At 42.0% G+C, this 14,839-nt stretch overlaps 1 protein-coding gene across 1 annotated transcript in view; it reads left to right on the top strand.

Moving 5' to 3' along the window:
* Positions 1 to 14,839, top strand: part of prep (prolyl endopeptidase) — a 165,894-nt gene that overhangs the window by 94,651 nt on the left and 56,404 nt on the right. The gene's annotated exons all lie outside the window — the stretch shown is intronic.

The raw sequence follows: 14,839 nt of genomic DNA, 5'->3' as shown, positions 1-14,839 counted from the left end.
GCACTTCACACATGTTCACTTACACACGCACACACACACACACACACACAGGTCATGGTTGTTGAAATCTTTTTCAAACCGCCCTCAGAGATGAGGCCAAAACATATCATGGTGCGACTGCACAAAGACATAAAGGAGTCGGATCTTTTATTGTATAGGGTGCAGTCTCATAATTAATGAATCAATCAGGAATTGGTCATTGTAGTTTGCTATCAAGCATCTTACAACAAAGATGGGGAGCTAACCTGCAACCTATGACCTCCCAAATGTTCTTCTGAATGAATACACCAAACAAATTCCCCCACCCACTCCCAAGTCTTTCTAGAAGGTTACTATTCTAACACACTCCTTGTTGTTTTTAAAGCAGTTTCTTCTTAGTGCATTTGTTCTCTGCCTGAAGCCAATTTGTTTGAAAAGACATCATAAGAGAGCGTGGCTAATTTGTCATTTGGATCAAAACGACCATGTCACATTACATACTGATTGGTCAGGAGTCTTTTTGTCATAATATCCCCTAGTTAACAATGACTAGGCCTTGGCAGTTATCTTATATACATATATCCATCCATCCATTTTCTATCGCTTGTCCCTTTTGGGGTCGCGGGAGGGTGCTGGAGCCTGTCTCAGCTGCATTCGGGCGGAACGCGGGCTACACCCTGGACAAGTCGCCACCTCATAGCAGATATATATATATATATATATATATATATATATATATATATATATATATATATATATATATATATATATATATCAGTGACGTGCGGTGAGGTTCATGGCTGGTGAGGCACTGACTTCATCACAGTCAGATTTACAAACATATGAACCCTAAAGAGTATCTTATTCACCATTTGATTGGCAGCAGTTAAGGGGTTATGTTTAAAAGCTCATACCAGCATTCTTCCCTGCTTGCCACTCAGCATCAAGGGTTGGAATTGGGGGTTAAATCACCAAAAATTATTCCCGGGCGCGGTGCCGCTGCTGCCCACTGCTCCCCTCACCTCCCAGGGGGTGATCAAGGGATGGGTCAAATGCAGAAGACACATTTCATTACACCTAGTGTGTGTGTGACAATCATTGGTACTTTAACTTAACTTTAACTTTACACATACAAACTGTAGCACACAAAAAAGCACATTTAATAAAAAAAAACGTTATTATGGTCTTACCTTTACTTATAAATGAAGTTCATTCGCCGCTGTTGTGCTGGATTAATGCACCCCTGACGGGAGTGTTATATCAACTAAAGCCCTCACTTCAACTTTCCACGTGCAAGATTGAATCTATTCAAAAAAGTGTAACCGAGGGTTTATAAATGTCGCCTATACTGTATGAAACTACAAAATAACAAACACGGAGGCTCCAGTTTACACGAGGACCACTTTATTTACCTTCTTTCAAAAACCTCCGCTCCACTCCAACGTGTCATCACTTCCGCTTTTAGCGCCTTCAAAATAAGAGCTCAAGGCATATACTGTATAACAGCGCATAACAGGAACTTAACATCACAAAGAGGAAAGCCCATAAAATAGGTTACAAAAGTTATTTAATAAGAAGCCAAAAAGTGCAAAAGCAATAATGTTTGTGTTGGAGGAGTTGTGAATTAAGTACACCTGCAGTCTGCAGGTGTACCTAATGTTGTGGCCCTGCAGTCATTCACAACTCCTCCAACACGAACATTATTGTTTTTGCACTTTTTGGCTTCTTATGAAATAACTTTTTTAAATACATTCAATCTTGCACGTGGAAAGTTTAAGTGTGGGCTTTAGTTGATATAACACTCCCGTCAGGGGTTGCAATCTACGGCGGGGGTGCAGGAGGCGGGATTACTGGAGCCTCAGCCAGTGCGTCTTTTGCAGCCGTTTTATGATTGCTCAGCACAAGAAATACGTTACACACATACAGTTGTTGACAAAATACACTGTACATTATATACCTCAGCTAACTAAACTATGGAAATGTATAATATAATTCATATAGCAATACGGTCTCACTGCAGAGTCCGCAATCCATGGTGAGGCACAAATGAGTGACGTGCCTCAACTGGCTGCTGTTCACCGCACCGTCTCTTCTCAGTATTTGAACGGCAAATGTGAAAATTCAGCGATTTTGAATAAAAATAATCTAAAACTGGTGAAGTTAAATGGAAAATAACTTTATAGTATAATCACTGGATACATATAACAATTTAATAAAAATGTTTTCTTTTTACATTTTTTTTCTTTCCGTGATGGCAGGTGAGGCCCAGCCTCACCTGCCTCTAGTGACTGCCCGTGACTGATATATATAATATATATCTATACCAGTGACGTGCGGTCACTGGAGGCAGGTGAGGCCCCGCCTCACCTGCCATCATGGAAAGAAAAAAAATGTAAAAAGAAAAAAAATTTATTAAATTAATATATGTATTCTTTTTTTTTTTTTTTTTTTTTTTTTTTTTTTTTTTTTTTTAATGTCCTGTCCAGCTTCTCAGGCAAATCATATAGTTGATGTAGATGCCCATGTCGGCTGTTCAGATTTACTTTACAAAAGAGAAGTGTAGGATACTTCTCTTGTTGCCTTATTTGTATTTGACTTTATTAAATGTATTTATATTATCATTTAGTGCAGCCGGGCCGGAGCAGGAGGGGATAGAAAGAGAAAAAAAAAGAAAACAGAGGGGGAAATTGTGGGGACAAGAGGGGGATTAGACAGAGAGACAAAAACAACAACAGCAAACAACAACAACAACAACAATAGAGCAACATCAGCAAATATGACATGTACAAATATGATGGTAAAAGTAATAGCAAATAAGCAGTTAGCGAAAAATAAAAAATAATACAGAAATGACAATGAGCATTATTACACTACAAATGGATCAATACAAATACCAATAGAAATAGCGCTATTGATAATGAACAATACCAATAATTTACCTTTATTATCAACAATACAGTTGTTTAAATGCAACAATACATATACGTAATGATAACTTGAGATACGAAAGAATGCAGAAAAATGGAGGGGGAGAAAGAGAAGCAACCTACATTAACCTTGTAGATTGTTATAGTCACAATAGGTTAAGCTTTGTCAGTGTGCCATGTGTTACACCCAGTTTACCCTAGGGCAACAACGTTAATATATGTTTGATGAAACGTGATTATGTGCATGAGTGTAAGTATGCATATGTACTTGTATATGTACAGAATGTGTATATGTGTTTGTACAATGAATGTATATGTACAGAATGTGTATATGTGTTTGTACAGTGAATGTATATGTACAGTATGTGTATGTGTATGTTTGTATATTGAATGTGCGTGTGGATGTACGAACATTAGGTAGGTAAATATGTACTGTATTTGTGTATGTATGTGGGAGCGTAGGTACCTATGTACATATGTGAGCATATGTGAATTTGCATGTACAATACATTCGACTCCCAGAGTGCGTGGGAGCCAGAGCACGGCCCCATCACCCCCGAGAGCCCAACCCACAAACAGGAGGCGTGGTGCCCAGGGAACCAGGGACCACTGCCCCCACGCAGCCAAGCCGGCCAGCGACAGGAACCCCAGAGCCCGACCCACCGTACCGCCCACAAGGGCCAGCAGCAGGCCGCAGACAGACGCACCCGGCAGAGGACAGGGCACGAGAAAAGCAGGGGACAGCCAGACCCCAAGCCAGCGAGAGACCACACCCCACACGGGCAGAAAGGCGAGACGCCCCGCCCGAGGGACCCAGAGACTCCCCGCAACCGGACGGGAAGACCGCCCCCGCCCCACCGGCAACCGGGCCCCCATGAGCCCACCCCCCACCCCCGGAGAGCGCGGCGAGGCCAGCCCCCGGCCACCCCACCCAAACCGGCCGCCGCAGGACCACCCAGGCACAGGGCCACGGGAACCACCCACCCCACCCGCAGGGACCCCAACGATGGAGATGGAACAACCAGCAACCGCCCCGCCGAGCCCCCCCCCTGAGGGAGGGGAAAAATTAAAAAATAATATTAATAAAATATATTTAAAAAATAAATAAATTAATTAATTAATTAATTAATTAATTAAAAAAAAAAAAAGAATTAAAAGAAGATCACAGACATGCTGACAAACAAGGTCACTACCCCAGCAACTGGCCGACTCGCAGCACCTCGGAATACCTTGCAGCACCAAGCTACCACAATAGACGCAGGGACTAGGCCCAACAGGCCCCAACCAAGACGGGCACCCGGAAGGGATGGACAGCGGGACCCAGGAGCTCCAGACACGCAGTTCGGATGCAGTAGCCTGAGGCGTCGACCCCCGTCTGACAGGCAGGCCCAGAGCGTACCCCCAGAAATATACATACATACATACATACATACACACATACACATACACATACACACATACACGTATACATACCCACACATACACATATATACATATACATACACATATGTACACATACACATATATAAACATACATACATACACACACATATACATACATATACACAGTTCGTCAGCCCCGACAGCCATCACGCGCGCGCGCTGCCACCAGTCACAACATCAGCCACACCCCTGCACCAGACCCAGCAGCCACGGGCGCCCACACCACAAACAAACGGCAGCAGAAACAGCAGCCGCAATAACCCCAGACAGCCAGCACCAGCCAATCAAATCAAAGCGATCAAAGAAAAACTGCGACCAGCAACCACACGCCACCAGGGCCACGGAGACCAGCCGGCGCCAGCCCACCGGTCAGCCCGAACGCCAACACGCAAACAAGAGACACCAACAACCCCCCCAACCAAAAGGCCCCCCACCCCAACCCAAACCCGCACAAACACACCACCGCCCAAACAACCGGGACACAGCATCCAGACCAGACACGGGGGCTGCGCCGCCACCACACCAAGTCACCAACAGAGACCCCACAGCGCAAGGTCGGGCCACACGGGCACGGACCCCATCCGACAGGAAGTGAGACCCGCGCGACGCCACACACAAATAAATAATAAGATTAAAAAAAAATGAAATAAAATAAAATAAAAAAATAAAATAAAAAATAAAATTTAAAAAATAAAATAAAATAAAAATGAGTAATAATAAAAATAAAAATAATAAATACATTAAAAATAAAAAATATATATATAACAATAATAAATGAATAAAAGCCTGGCAGGCCACCAGACCGCAGTCCCCGCCGGCCGACGAGGCAATGAGGGGTGCGCCGAACCCCAAACCCCCCATGCATGTGTACAAGGCCCCCAGAGTGTCTACTGTGTAGTTAAAATTAGGAGGTCAGCCGTTACAGCCGACCTCCAGTCCCTATTGATGTGTGTACTGTAGCGTGAGTGAGATATGTATGCTTGTGGGAACTAATAATGCGATTAAAATTGGGGGACATCAAGGTCATGGTGGGTCCCAACCAAACCAAGCCCCCCAAATCCTAAGTGTCTAATATGCAGCTAAGATTGAGGGATGGACGAGCAGGGGACAAGAAAGGAGGACTGGAGCCCCATTGGAGGCATCCTCAACCCCCCGCCATGCCTCCCCGCAGGACAATCCCCAAAGTCCTATATATGTGTGACTGTGTGCGCTATAAGTAGGAGGAGTAGAGGGCCCGGACATCCCCCCAGTCCACGCGGCCGACAACCAGGAACTACGGCCAGGAGGCCGCCACCCCCCGCCACAGCCCGTGACCCACACCAGACCACTTTAACGTGACGCCACGCGAGCCCCTCCCCCCGCCAAACAAAGCCAGCCCCCGCCCGCCCCAACCCAACCCTGCAGAGCCCATACCGGCAACCAAACGCAGAGAAACCGCACAGCCCCCACGCCCAATGCAAACACCGCATCCCGGCCATCCACACAGCAACGTGCCCATACGAGTCCCGGCCAGGGGAAGGAGCCCCCCAACGGGGGAAGAAGCCAATGCATCCCGTCCGCCTGCCAGCCCCCAAACCAGCCGGCAAGCCAACGCCAGCCATCCCCACAACCCCACAAGCGCACAGACACCAGCCACAGTCCCCCAACCACTCCAACCCAACACAGCGATGCCAACCGCTGGTATCACCGCAGCAACCATCACCACCACCGCCCGTCCGCAGCGTAAACACCCGCGGCCGCCGAAACCAAAACAAAAAAGCGACCGACCCCGTAAACCACAACAACGCACACCCCCGGCTACCACCGAGGCCACCAACCCACCTACCCCAACTCATCCACAGCCAGGCCAATTGAGCCACCGGACATCCACACCCATGCACACACCTACACATTCATATACACATACATACACACATACATATATGCATATACATATACATACACATACACACATTTCCACACGCATGCATATACATATAAACATACACATCCACACATATATACACATTAATACACCCACACACATATACATAAGCCCACATATACACAAACACATACATACACAACACACACAAAAAATAAATAAATTAAAAAAAAAAAATAAATAAATAAAAAATAATAATAAAAAAATAGAAAGTAAAGAAAAGAAAAAAAAATAAAAAATAAAAAATAAAAAAAAATAAATAAAAAATAAAAATAAACTTAAATTAATATATGTATTCAGTGATTATACTATAAAGTTATTTTCCATTTAACTTCACCAGTTTTAGATTATTTTTATTCAAAATCGCTGTTTTTGCTGTTCAAATACTGAGAAGAGACGGTGCGGTGATCAGCAGCCTGTTGAGGCACGTCACTCAGTTGTGCCTCAACATGGATTGCGGACTCGGCTAACTGCTGGCCTGCTGTGCAGTGAGACCGTATTGCTATATGAACTATATTATACATTTCCATAGTTTAGTTAGCTGAGGTATATAATGTACAGTGTTTTTTGTCAACAACTGTATGTGTGTAAAGTATTTCTTGTGCTGAGCAATCATAAAACTGCTGTGAAGACGCACTGTGTGAGGCTCGCAGTAATCCCGCCTCCTGGTGCCGGTTAATGCACCCCCGCCGCAGAATGCACCCCCTGACGGGAGCGCCACACCAACCAAAGCCCACACCCAAACCCTCCACGTGCAAGACCGAATCCACCCAAAAAAAGTCCCTTAACAAGAAGCCAAAAAGTGCAAAAACAACAATGCTCGCGCCGGAGGAGCGGTGAACGACTGCAGGGACACAACATTAGGTACACCTGCAGACCGCAGCACGGATTTCATATTTCATTCATTCACAACTCCTCCAACACGAACACCACTGTTCCCGCACTTATAAGTAAAGGTAAGACCATAATAACGTTTTTTTTATTAAATGTGCTTTTTTGTGTGCTACAGTTTGTATGTGTAATGTTAAAGTTAAGTTAAAGTACCAGTGATTGTCACACACACACTAGGTGTGGTGAAATTTGTCCTCTGCATTTGACCCATCCCCTTGCTCACCCCCTGGGATGTGAGGGGAGCAGTGGGCAGCAGCGGCGCCGCGCCCGGGAATAATTGTTGGTGATTTAACCCCCAATTCCAACCCTTGATGCTGAGTGCCAAGCAGGGAAGAATGCTGGTATGAGCTTTTAAACATAACCCGTTAACTGCTGCCAATCAAATGGTGAATAAGATACTCTTTAGGGTTCATATGTTTGTAAATCTGAATGTGATGAAGTCAGTGCCTCACCAGCCATCAACCTCACCGCACTTAACTGATATATACGCACACACACACACACACACACACACACATATATAAGCTGTGACAATCTGCTGTACATTATGTGTGTGTTTGGGTCCTATTTTTAGGAACAGTAATACAAAACCTAACAATAATGTCTGATTGAATGCTAAAAACATTATGACAGACCCCCTTAAAAAAACGGAATGGAATTTAAACAATTTTTACTGAACGAGACACCCAGAAAGTACATGACAATAAAGTGGGATTTACGATATTAACTATGAACGATAAAACACTGAACATTGACAACATATGAACGTCGCTCCTCTTTTACTTCTCACACCCCTTCTCGATCGACATTATTTACAATCAAGCGAAACACAACAAAAATGTAACAAACACGGCGAAATATGAATGCAAAGGGTAAAAAAACCCACCTACAATCTGATGTAATATCATTTTTCTTGCAGAACTTTGTTGTAAAAATCTCCTTCGGCGTCTGTCCCTGACACCCGCATTTCAGGCTCTGGAAACACTCTGTGGAAACGCTCCCCACCCACACTGTTTGGTGCCTCGTCTGAGCTGCTGGTGCTTAGATTACCATAGTAACTAATTAGATGACCATAGTAACTAATTGGATTACCATAGTAACTAATATATCATGCAAAAGCGCAGATTCCAAGCATTGAAATACTTTGTATAGTTCAAGTCTTACGGTCATTTGAAAACATCACTGCACATCATAATGGCAGCTACAGTTTTCATTTTAAAGATCTAAAAAAAATTTTGGGGAATGTCTGGTGGGCCAGATTGAAAAGCTTAACGGCCCTCGGGCCTTAAATCGCCCAGGTCTGGACTAGTATCTATTCTATTAGTCTTTATTACAAAAGCTTTTTTTGGACATTAAATATTATGCAACGGAATTTTTTGCATGTAAAATCGAGTGATGCTGACAATTAATTGAACAAAAGTGCGTTAGCAAAATGTGTGTGTCTAAAAATGTAGTTTGTTAAAATACAATGTTTTAAAATGCCGTGCGTAAAAATTCAATGTAAGGAAAGTTCATGGTAAAAAAAAAATCAGTGCACAAAAATTGGTTGCTTCTTGTCTCTTGTCTTTATTATCTTTATCATTTCTCATACTATACCAACTTTATACTATACATATATATGTATATATATATATATATATATTAGGGATGTCCGATAATGGCTTTTTGCCGATATCCGATATTTCGATATTGTCCAACTCTTTAATTACCGATACCGATATCAACCGATACCGATATCAACCGATATATACAGTCGTGGAATTGACACATTATTATGCCTAATTTGGACAACCAGGTATGGTGAAGATAAGGTACTTTTTAAAAAATTTATATAAAATAAAAATAAATTAAAAACATTTTCTTGAATGAAAAATAAAGTAAAACAATATAAAAACAGTTACAAAGAAACTAGTAATTAATGAAAATGAGTAAAATTAACTGTTAAAGGTTAGTACTATTAGTGGACCAGCAGCACGCATAATAATGTCTGCTTACGGACTGTATCCCTTGCAGACTGTATTGATATATATTGATATATAATGTAGGAACCAGAATATTAATAACAGAAAGAAACAACCCTTTTGTGTGAATGAGTGTGAATGGGGGAGGGAGGTTTTTTGGGTTGGTGCACTAATTGTAAGTGTATCTTGTGTTTTTTATGTTGATTTAATTTAAAAAAAAAAAAAAAAAAAACAATACCGATAATAAAAAAACGATACCGATAATTTCCGATAATACATTTTAACGCATTTATCGGCCGATAATATCGGACATCCCTAATATATATATATATATATATATATATATATATATATATATATATATATATATATATATATATATATATATATATATATATATATATATATATGTATACAGGCCAAAATGAATGAACACATGTGGAGTTATGTACTTAACAAAACAGGGTAAAATAACTGAAAACATGTTTTATATTCTAGTTTCTTCAAAATAGCCACCCTTTGCTCTGATTACCGTTTTTGCACACTCTTGGCATTCTCTCCATGAGCTTCAAGAGGTAGTAACCTGAAATGGGTTTTTTCCACTTCACAGTTGTGCTCGAAGCTCATCGAGAGAATGCCTGGAGTGTGCAAAACAGCAGTCCGAGCAAAGGGCGGCTATTTTGAAGAAACTCGAATATAAAACATGTTTTCGGTTATTTCACCTTTTTTTTGTTAAGTACATAACTCCACATGTGTTTTAATTCATAGTTTCGATGCCTTCAGTGACAATCTACAATGTAAATAGTCATGACAATAAAGAAAAACGCATTGAATGAGGTGAGTCCAAACTTTTGGCCTGTACTATATATATATATACTTTTTATTCACATGTTTTGTGATACTGTTACAACTTTGTTTGCAAAAACAATTCTTCTAATATTTTGACTTTATTCATTTAGTTAATATTTCAAGTTAACTCTCATGAAAGTAAGACTCCTTAAGCTAATGTTGTTATCATATTCTTGTAGAATTGGCTCTCGTATGGCCCAAGTACCGTAGTGCTTTGTCGATAATAGCTTGTCGCGTGGCCATGAGTGCATACTGCAGACATTTGTTTTGAGGAGGCGGCATGCAGCACTGTAATTTGTGGGTTGAGCAAGACAACAAGAGGAGAACAATGCCGCGTGATTCAGGGCTTTACAGCTCAGGAATGGCGTGCGTCGTAAAAAGGGGAACTTTGAAGGCACTCGGTGACAACATCAGTGACATCATCAGGTGCCACTGTGTCTGTCTGTGACACTTTTACACAATCCCGCATCGCAGACGCACTCTCCCTCTTCTCCCGGGACCAGTCAGACAGCACTGTCTTCCACCTGTCTCCATGTCTTACCTGCCCTAGTCATTAACAGGGTCCCGGAGCCCCACTGTAAGTGCACATGTCAACAGTGAAATTACAGGGCGCACCCGCACACATATTTGTTTTGCTTTTAAAAGGGTAATATCAGTCTGCACGCACAGCTTTACGGTCATTTTGCGCGCTGCCTCGTCCACCTTTTTTGCCTCAAACAAAGTGAGGTTCAAAGACAAAAGGAAAGGAGATGAAGCCAGGGCAGGGGTGCACTCACTGGGTTTTTTTGTTTTTGTTTGTCCTGTTATCTACTGTTACGTAAGCTTACTGTAAATATACCCCGTGCAACAGTGCTAACATGACACATATAAAAAGTCATTTAGTCATTTTAAATATAAACCCCGTTTCCATATGAGTTGGGAAATTGTGTTAGATGTAAATATAAACGGAATACAATGATTTGCAAATCCTTTTCAACCCATATTCAGTTGAATGCACTACAAAGACAAGATATTTGATGTTCAAACTCATAAACTTTTTTTTTTTTTTTTTGCAAATAATAATTAACTTAGAATTTCATGGCTGCAACACGTGCCAAAGTAGTTGGGAAAGGGCATGTTCACCACTGTGTTACATGGCCTTTCCTTTTAACAACACTCAGTAAACGTTTGGGAACTGAGGAGAGACATTTTTGAAGCTTCTCAGGTGGAATTATTTCCCATTCTTGCTAGATGTACAGCTTAAGTTGTTCAACAGTCCGTTGTGGTATTTTAGGCTTCATAATGCGCCACACATTTTCAATGGGAGACAGGTCTGGACTACAGGCGGGCCAGTCTAGTACCTACACTCTTTTACTATGAAGCCACGTTGATGTAACACGTGGCTTGGCATTGTCTTGCTGAAATAAGCAGGGGCGTCCATGGTAACGTTGCTTGGATGGCAACATATGTTGCTCCAAAACCTGTATGTACCTTTCAGCATTAATGGCGCCTTCACAGATGTGTAAGTTACCCATGTCTTGGGCACTAATACACCCCCATACCATCACAGATGTTACCTTTTACACTTTGCGCCTATAACAATCCGGATGGTTCTTTTCCTCTTTGGTCCGGAGGACACGACGTCCACAGTTTCCGAAAACAATTTGAAATGTGGACTCGTTAGACCACAGAACACTTTTCCACTTTGTATCAGTCCATCTTAGATGAACTCAGGCCCGGAGAAGCCGACGGCGTTTCTGGGTGTTGTTGATCAACGGTTTTTGCCTTGCATAGGAGAGTTTTAACTTGCACTTACAGATGTAGCGACCAACTGTAGTTACTGACAGTGGGTTTCTGAAGTGTTCCTGAGCCCATGTGGTGATATCCTTTACACACTGATGTCGCTTGTTGATGCAGTACAGCCTGAGGGATCGAAGGTCACGGGCATAGCTGTTTACGTGCAGTGATTTCTCCAGATTCTCTGAACCCTTTGATGATATTACGGACCGTAGATGGTGAAATCCCTAAATTCCTTGCAATAGCTGGTTGAGAAAGGTTTTTCTTAAACTGTTCAACAATTCACTCACGCATTTGTTGACAAAGTGGTGACCCTCGCCCCATCCTTGTTTGTGAATGACTGAGCATTTCATGGAATCTACTTTTATACCCAATCATGGCACCCACCTGTTCCCATTTTGCTTGTTCACCTGTGGGATGTTCCAAATAAGTGTTTGATGAGCATTCCTCAACTTTATCAGTATTTATTGCCATCTTTCCCAACGTCTTTGTCACGCGTTGCTGGCATCAAATTCTAAAGTTAATGATTATTTGCAAAAAAAAATGTTTATCAGTTTGAACATCAAATATGTTGTCTTTGTAGCATATTCAACTGAATATGGGTTGAAAAGGATTTGCAAATCATTGTATTCCGTTTATATTTACATCTAACACAATTTCCCAACTCATATGGAAACGGGGTTTGTACTTGGACTCAGTAGGCTCCATGACAAGACTCTTTTTTTTGACTGGTATGAAGATTTTTGAGTATTTGTTGTCATGTACTGCCGGCTCTTATCGGCGTGCACGCTGCTTTTGCAGAAACTGTCGACAGTAGTCGGACTATAAAACACAAATAGAATATTTTAGAATATTTTCTTAAGCTTTTCAATGTGGCCCGCTGGACATTCCCAAGTATTTTTTTTAAATCTTTAAAGTGGAAACTGTAGCTGCCGTTATGATGTGCAGTGATGTTTTCAAATGACCGTAAGTCTTGAACTACACAAAGTATTTCAATTAGAGATGTCCAATAATGGTTTTTTTGCCGATATCCGATATTCCGATATTGTCCAACTCTTAATTACCGATACCGATATCAACTGATACCGATATATACAGTCGTGGAATTAACACATTATTATGACTAATTTTGTTGTGATGACCCGCTGGATGCATTAAACAATGTAACAAGGTTTTCCAAAATAAATCAAGTCAAGTTATGGAAAAAAGTGCATATTTATTATTGAAGTCACAAAGTGCATTATTTTTTTTAACATGCCTCAAAACAGCAGCTTGGAATTTGGGACATGCTCTCCCTGAGAGAGCATGAGGAGGTTGAGGTGGGCGGGATTGAGGTGGAGGCAAGGGGGTAGTGGGTAGCGGGGGTGTATATTGTAGCGTCCCGGAAGAGTTAGTGCTGCAAGGGGTTCTGGGTATTTGTTCTGATGTGTTTATGTTGTGTTACGGTGCGGATGTCCTCCCGAAATGTGTTTGTCATTCTTGTTTGGTGTGGGTTTACTGTGTGGCGCATATTTGTAACAGTGTTAAAGTTGTTTATACGGCCACCCTCAGTGTGACCTGTATGGCTGTTGACCAAGTATGCTTGCATTCACTTGTGTGTGTGAAAAGCCAAAGATATTATGTGACTGGGCCGGCACGCAAAGGCAGTGCCTTTAAGGTTTATTGGTTACCATTACCATTACCTCTCACTACGTCCGTGTACCACTCCGTACAGCGGCGTTTTAAAAATACATAAATTTTACTTTTTGAAATTGATACCGATAATTTACGATATTACATTTTAAAGCATTTATCGACCGCTAATATCGGCAGTCCGATATTATCGGACATCTCTAATTTAAATGGTTGGAATCTGCGCTTTTGTATGGTATACTAGTTACTATGGTAATCTAATTAGTTACTATGGTAAGCTAAATCACAGCAGCTCAGACGAGGTACCAAGCAGTGTGGGCGGGGAGCGTTTCCACAGAGTTTTCCCAGCCTGAAATGCAAGTGTTGTCAATATTCGGTGTTTTATCGTTCATAGTTAATATCGTAAATCCTACATTCTTTATTTTCATTGACATTCTGGGTGTCTCAATCAGTTAAAAATGTTTAAATTCCATTCCGTTTTTTAAGGCGGTCTGTCATTACATTTTTAGCATTCAATCAGACATTATTGAGATATTTTGTATTATCTATCCATCCATCCATTTTCTACTGCTTGTCCTTTTTGGGGTTGCGAGGGTTGCTGGAGTCTATCTCAGCTGCATTCGGGCAGAAGGCGGTGTACACCCTGTACAAGTCGCAACCTCATCGCAGTGCCAACACAGATAGACAGACAACATTCACACTCACATTCACACACTAGGGCCAATTTAGTGTTGCCAATCAACCTATCCCCAGGTGCATGTCTTTGGAGGTGGGAGGAAGCCGGAGTACCCGGAGGGAACCCACGCAGTCACGGGGAGAACATGCAAACTCCACACAGGAAAATCCCGAGCGCAGGATCGAACCCAGGACCTTCGTATAGTGAGGCAGACGCACTAACCCTTCTTCCACCGTGCGTTTCTGGGTGTCGTTGATAAAATGGCTTAAGGCTTTGCACAGTAGAGTTTTTACTTGCACTGACAGATGTAGCGATGAACTGTAGTTACTGACAGTGGTTTTCTGAAGTGTTCCTGAGCCCATGTGGTGATATCCTTTACACACTGATGTCGCTTTTTGATGCAGTACCACCTGAGGGATCGAAGGTCACGGGCAGTCAATGTTGGTTTTCAGCCTTGCCGCTTACGTGCAGTGATTTCTCCAGATTCTCTGAAACTTTTGATGATATTACGATGGTGAAATCCCTAAATTCCTTGCAATAGCTCGTTGGGAAATGTTGTTCTTAAACTGTTGGACAATTTGCTCACGCATTTGTTCACAAAGTGGTGACCCTTGCCCCATGGAAGCTGCTTTTATACCCAATCATGGCACCCACCTGTTCCCAATTAGCCTGTTCACCTGTGGGATGTTCCAAATAAGTGTTTGATGAGCATTCCTCCACTTTCTCAGTCTTTTTTGCCACCTGTCCCAGCTTTTTTGAAACATGTTGCAGGCATCAAATT

This window comes from Nerophis lumbriciformis, linkage group LG26 (genome assembly GCF_033978685.3).
Source record: "Nerophis lumbriciformis linkage group LG26, RoL_Nlum_v2.1, whole genome shotgun sequence".
Classification (NCBI taxonomy): domain Eukaryota; kingdom Metazoa; phylum Chordata; class Actinopteri; order Syngnathiformes; family Syngnathidae; genus Nerophis; species Nerophis lumbriciformis.
The sequence above is the reverse complement of the archived record's forward strand: the minus strand, read 5'-3'. Positions and strand labels throughout refer to the sequence as shown.